This window comes from Leptonychotes weddellii, chromosome 9 (assembly GCF_054177405.1).
Source record: "Leptonychotes weddellii isolate Sample4059 chromosome 9, ASM5417740v2, whole genome shotgun sequence".
Classification (NCBI taxonomy): Eukaryota; Metazoa; Chordata; class Mammalia; order Carnivora; family Phocidae; genus Leptonychotes; species Leptonychotes weddellii.
In genome coordinates, this window is record NC_138377.1 from 49,963,627 (window position 1) to 49,970,206 (window position 6,580).

Consider the following 6,580-nt stretch of genomic DNA (forward strand, 5'->3'; position numbering starts at 1 on the left):
ATTTGGATCCTGAGAAAATGTTTTGCTTGAAGGAAGTGAAACAAAATATAGATGGGTAAAATTCAGTGGGGGAAACTTATGCAAAAATTTTTAACCCCATAGGCTTGCCTTCCTTTTGCATATTAAATTTCTAGATGGGAAAGCTAGAATAAAGTATTTTTGTTTTTAAAAAATTATGCATATATGTATATACAATATATACAATAACAATATAAAATTTTTGGCAAAGAAACATCTAATTGCAATTTCTTAAACTGAATTGTTCAGTTTGCAGTAATATATCAATAAGTATTATTTTTACTTTTCCTATTAAAACCAAACTGGAGGATAGAATCATGTATGTAAACAGTTATTTTGCCATAAAAATTCTTAGGACTTAATTCTCCATATTTTTTATATTTTTTAGAATTTCCTTCTCATTAAAATTTTTCCTTATATTAATTATAATTACATATATTGACCCAATAATTTTAGGCTTTCTTTATGTCTTTATTGTTATTTATTCTTTTTTTTTAAGATTTTATTTATTTATTTCAGAGAGAGTGAGAGCCAGAGAGATCACAGAGGGAGACGGGGAGGGAGAAGCAGACTCGCCGAGCAGGGAACCCAATGCAGGGCTCGATCCCAGGACCCTGAGATCATGACCTGAGCCAAAGGCAGATGCTTAACTGATTGAGCCACCTAGGAGTCCCCATTGTTGTATATCCTAATAGTATTATGCATTCATGGATTCTCTGCAACCTTATTTTCCTATTCTATTCTAGAAATACTATAATTTTATACTCAGTGGTTGGAGTTAACCTCTTCATGAGCAAAGCACTTATAAATTTAGAGAACTATTTTTCAAAACTAATGGTTACTTGAATTTTTAAATTAAATGCAATGACTAAGTAGATTATCTTAATATACAGTAATTTTTCTATATCAATTTTTTAAAATTATACATATTTGTGTATTAGTTATAATATACAACATATTATATGATAATATTTTATATATCACTATCACTTTTTATGATAAAATATTACTATATAAATAGAAAAACTGAAATGATGGAAATTTGATTAACCCTCGATAGCAGTGATCTACAATCAGATAGTGAATAATGGATTTCTGTTTTTCATCTATGCTCATGTGAGACATAGCTGTAATTTGACTATATTTCTATTTTTAGGTTTCCCTTTTAATATTATTAGAAATAAATCATAATACACTTATGGTCACAATCAATTCTGCCTATCAAGGCTGATCAAATTGCATCTACATCCGTACTTATTTATGCTCCTTCTTAGGCAAGGTCACCTGCTCCAGAGAATACAAATTTAGGTAATGAAGAGTTATCTCAAAGAGCTTGCAACTAACTATTAAAATTCTACTTTAAATCAACTCAGGAGACAGTGAAATAAATGAATTAAAGATCAAAAGAAAATGCTATTACACACCTGTGAGTGTACTGGAAAAGCTCATTTCATTAAAATTGTTTCATAAGACATATACTCTGAAATTTTCAATGACCTTGAGTTATATATTGGCTCATCTACTCCAAGCATCATAGACTGAATTGAGCATGAGATTGGTTGTTTAGAGACTTCACTTCTTTTTTTGAACTTAAGATACCTAGGCAAATCAATTCACCTTTTTCTAATAAGAATTTCCCCTACTACTGTCCTTAATTTTATATATTCAAGAATTTGTTTAAGAAACTTTCACATCATGAAGTAGAACTTGCTGCCAGCATTTTAAATTTTGCATTATCACCTTTTGTCTTGAGAGTTCCCGGTCTACCCTTTTTACATATCTTGGCATTTTCATGATGTTTGGCACGCATCCAAATTTTTAAGAGAATTCAGGTTCTATTACACATATTGGATCCTTTAAGAATTCAATCTGGAAGAATTCACATTTTTACTTCAAACAGAGTAAGGATACATGCTTTATTCTCATCTCTATAGCCATGTTGAAAGTATGATTCTGGAGCTGAGTGTCAAGTCCAGACTGGAGATTTGTTTGTCAGATGTTGTACTCCAATAAGGTACAAAGGAAGGGAAAGAAAGGAGAGGTCATTATAAAAATTATTCACTTCACAAATTCATAAATATTTGTCTTGAGAATGTAACACTTCTGCCATTTTGTATCTATTTGCCACATGTGGTTAAGGTATAGTTGGAATGAGAATGAGGACATAGGATAGATTTCAGTAAAGTCTGCATATATTAGAGCTCAAAAATCTTTGTGAATTCCTCCCTGTCTAAACCATGTTTGGACCAGGCCATTATCTAACTCTTATGTCATAGGTTAGGACTATGTGGCTAAATGAAGATTCTGCCTGTCAAATCTTTGTCATAATTTATTTTAATGTAGGACATAGCACACTTTCTCTAAGGAAGTGCAAATATATATTATTCTAGAAAAATAAAAGTGCTTTAGTCAAGTAGAATGTTACAGATATCCAAGTGACTTGACTGACTTTTCATGTTTCCTGATCTTGCATTCTCCTTTCCCATGGAGCTTCTGTCCCAGAGCAGAAAACTGAACTGGGAATCTGGGATGAAAAGCTACCATGGGGATTCCAGATACATGTGATAACTTATTCTTACTACTAACTAGAAAATGCCTTCATTCGGGGCGCCTGGGTGGCTCAGTCGGTTGAGCATCTGCCTTCGGCTCAGGTCATGATCCCGGGGTTCTGGGATCGAGCCCCACATCAGGCTCCTTGCTCAGCGGGAAGCCTGCTTCTCCCTCTCCCAGTCCCCCTGCTTGTGTTCCCATTCTCTCTCTGTGTCTCTCTCTGTCAAATAAATAAATAAATAAAATCTTTAAAAAAAAAAGAAACTGTCTTCATTCAATATTTATCCTTTACAAAGGAGGTGGTATATGAGTGTAGTTGTAAAATATTATGAAATTGAATACACCCAATTAATCTTTTACCAGAGCCATGAAAGATCCCCTTATTTTTTTTAAGATTTTATTTATTTATTTGAGAGAGAGAGAGAGAGAGAGTGAGCTAGAGGGAGAGGGAGAAAGAACCTAAAGCAGACTCTGAGCGGCACACAGAGCCTAATATGGGGCTCAACCCCACGACCACAAGATCATGACCTGAGCCAAAACCAAGAGTCAGCCGCTTAACTGAGTCACCAGGCAGCCCCCCCTTCTTATTTCTAAGAATATTTTTTGTGTTAGAGTTTATAATTAGTTCAAGGGACTTGCCATAAGTGTGTGTGTGTGTATATATACACACATATTTTCTCAATCGTTGTCTCGCCCTTCTGATGTTTACAAATATCACCCAGAGATCACAACAAAATAAAGTTTAGCAAACATTCATAGAGGTTAAAAAACCCTCAAGTTGTCATTTTTCATGATATTCATCAAGAAAATTAGAATCAAAGCACCTATTCTTAACTACAGGGAACAACTGCTGGAAGGGAGGCGTGGGGGGGGGATGGGGTAATTGGGTGAAGGGCATTAAGGAAGGCACTTGATGTAATGAGCACTGGGTGTTATATGCAACTGATGAATCACTAAATTCTACCCTGAAACTAATAATACACTATATGTTAACTAACTTGAATTAAGAAAAACAAAGAGAATTATAGCATGTTTAGCTTCTTTTAGTATCTTATTTTATAGCTCCACAGAGGAAAGTTTTCCTTGGACACCTTTCATTTGTTTGAGAAGTGATACTCTTAAAACATTTTCCTTATGTTTCAAATACTTTTTTTCCAAAATTAATTGTTTTTCCTTTATGTAATCATATATATATACCTTTGTAATAAATTCAACATTTTATGCATTTATTAAACTGTATTATTTCCAAAGCACATTATATTTAAACATGCAATTCAATGATGATGTTACGTATTAATATCTGTTCTTGTGCAAAGACATAAATGTATTTAATATTAGTCTTTAATGTTATTGTTCTTATGAACCTATTTCATGATGTTCTATTCAATTCTATTTCTTTATCCTTCATTAAAGCACCATAAACTCCAACTGTGCAGTAATACACTAAGATAGTGCCTACTTACTACACTATTGGCAATGAAACTGACTTTTCTTCACATTGCTAACCTTATATGTATTGATATCTCTATCTTTCATTTGATCAGATACAGACTAAAATATGAATATCAGAAGAATATTTTCATAGTTCAAATTAAACTGAAATTATAGGCTAAAAGGGTAGCATAGACAAAGATATAGATAAAAGAAAGCTCATAAGGGGGGGCAGCTGGATGGTTCAGTCAGTTAAGCAACTGAATCTTGATTTTGGCTCAGGTCATTATTTCAGGGTTGTGGGACAGAGCCCCATGTGTGGCTCCACACTCAGTGTGAAATCTGCTTGTCCCTCTCCCTCTGCTCCTGCCCTCTCCCAAATAAATAAATAAAATCTTTACAAGAAAGAAGGAAAGAAAGAAAGACAGAGAGAGGGAGGGAGGGAGGGAAGGAAGGGAAGGAAGGGAGGGAAGGGAAAGAAAGGAAGGAAGGGAAGGAAGGAAAGGAAGGGAAGAAAGAAAGGGAAGCTCATAGTGGTTTAGGATATGAGGGCATCGATTAATGACTAGAGGTTAGGGGATAGAGGTACATGCAGATAAGTTAGGTCAGTGGATCCTAAATAATTAAAAAATTTAAAATTCATGATAATTCATTTGCATTTAACTATACAGATAAAGAAGACTTCATTTTTCTTCTTTTTGAGAAATAAAATCACACACCAGCAGTACAAAGGATGGGCTAGAGATGTAGCAGAGATGTAATAGCAGGATCCTTTAAGAAACCCTTATTTTTGCACAGTAGGTAAAATTTACCTCTAGTCTGTAAGGGTCTTCAGCTGGGCCTGAGGATTAAATTGGCATAAGACAGTAACAGGAGAGAAGCATACAAATTTATTTAATGTATGTTTTCAGTGACACAGGGGTCTTCAAAAGGAAATGAATTTCCAAAGAAGTGGTAAAACCTAAATGCTTTTATATTAGGTTGAATGAAGGGAGGCAGTTGTGGAAAAGTTACTAAAATATATGAAAAGCTAAAGGAATATAAGAGTTATTTTAACGAGATTTATTTGTACAGAATGCTCTCATTCCCTATTCCTGTCTCTGGTGATAAGACTGTTCTTTCATCCTTGTATAGGGAGGACATCTTTCACATGAGAGTTTTATCTCCTGCTTTCAGGAAGAAAAGAGGTCAGAACACTCTTCCTATACCTGCTCTTGTTGAGGTGCCTTTAGCTCAAAATAATCCTTACGCCAAAGGGGCATATTTTGAGGTGGTATATTTTGCCACCCTTCACTTTAATAGGACACTTTAAAGAAGTTTAAATCAGAAAAACTGGTAGTCTGGCTTAGAACAGCAGCAGCAAGTAAGAGACATATGATACAGGTTGCAACTGTAGATGTGGTTTTGCTTAAAATATGGGGGTAATTGACATTAGATGTAATAAATCATTACAGTGGTTCTAATCTAAGTAAGGGAAGCTGGTTATTGTACTACTAAAGATACAGAATAGAGAAGAGAGAACAACTACCTGGAAAGATGTGTTCTGCCTGAAATCCTACCTTTAAGAGTAAGAAAATTATGTCGATTTATACAATTAAAAATATTATCAAGTCACCATTTCATTAAAAAAATAGGCACTAGGAGTACTTTTATTGCATAATAAATTCAGTAAAATTTTATTTGTCTAGACTTCTAAGTATCAAAATCAACCCAGATCACAATGTCACATCCACTTAATATCTAACAAAATTAAGGGGCACAATAAATACCAGCAAAAATTTCAACAGCAGAAATCAAGCAATAAAATTGAAAAAAATCTTCATTCAAAACCTTCATAAGACAGCTGCAAAAGAAACAAAGAGAAGGTCCTGATGAAAATGAGTGAGACTCATCATTGCTCTAAAACTCTACCTGCAACCTTCAGAAGCCTCTAGAACTTGGAACTTGCAACCTCTAGAACTTTCGGCCTCTAGAACTTGGAAAGAAACACACTGAAGAGTATCCTATCCTTTCCAACTTCTAACTCAGGCAAAAGGTTGGAATAGTACTGAGGTGAGACTGGGGAATTGTAGGAAATGAAAAATGTATATTGTAATTTCTAGGTCAACCACTAAAAAGTATAATTCATACACTAAAAAAAGAAGACAAAATGAAATAATATAAAATGCTCAAAATAAAACCAGAGAAGGCAGAAAAGAGGAAGAAATAATAAAAACACATGAAATGAATTTAAAAAATAAAACTTTTACAGTGGATATTAATCCAAGAAAACCAACAATCACCTTAAACAGGAGTATAATCATATTTAACTCATATAAAGATGAGATTCTAAATACCAGTTAAAGCACAGAGAATGTCTGGGTGAATTAAAAAGAAAATCCAACTGTATGTTGTCTAAAAGAAACCCACTTTACATATAAAGTTTTGGGTTGATAATAAAGAGATGGTAAAAAATAAACCATGCTAACATAATCTAAAGAAAGCTGTAGTAACTACATTAATCTCAGGCAAAGTAGTTTTCAAAAAAAAGGAACACTGTGACAAATAAAAAGAAACACTACAAAATAATAGAGTCAATTCT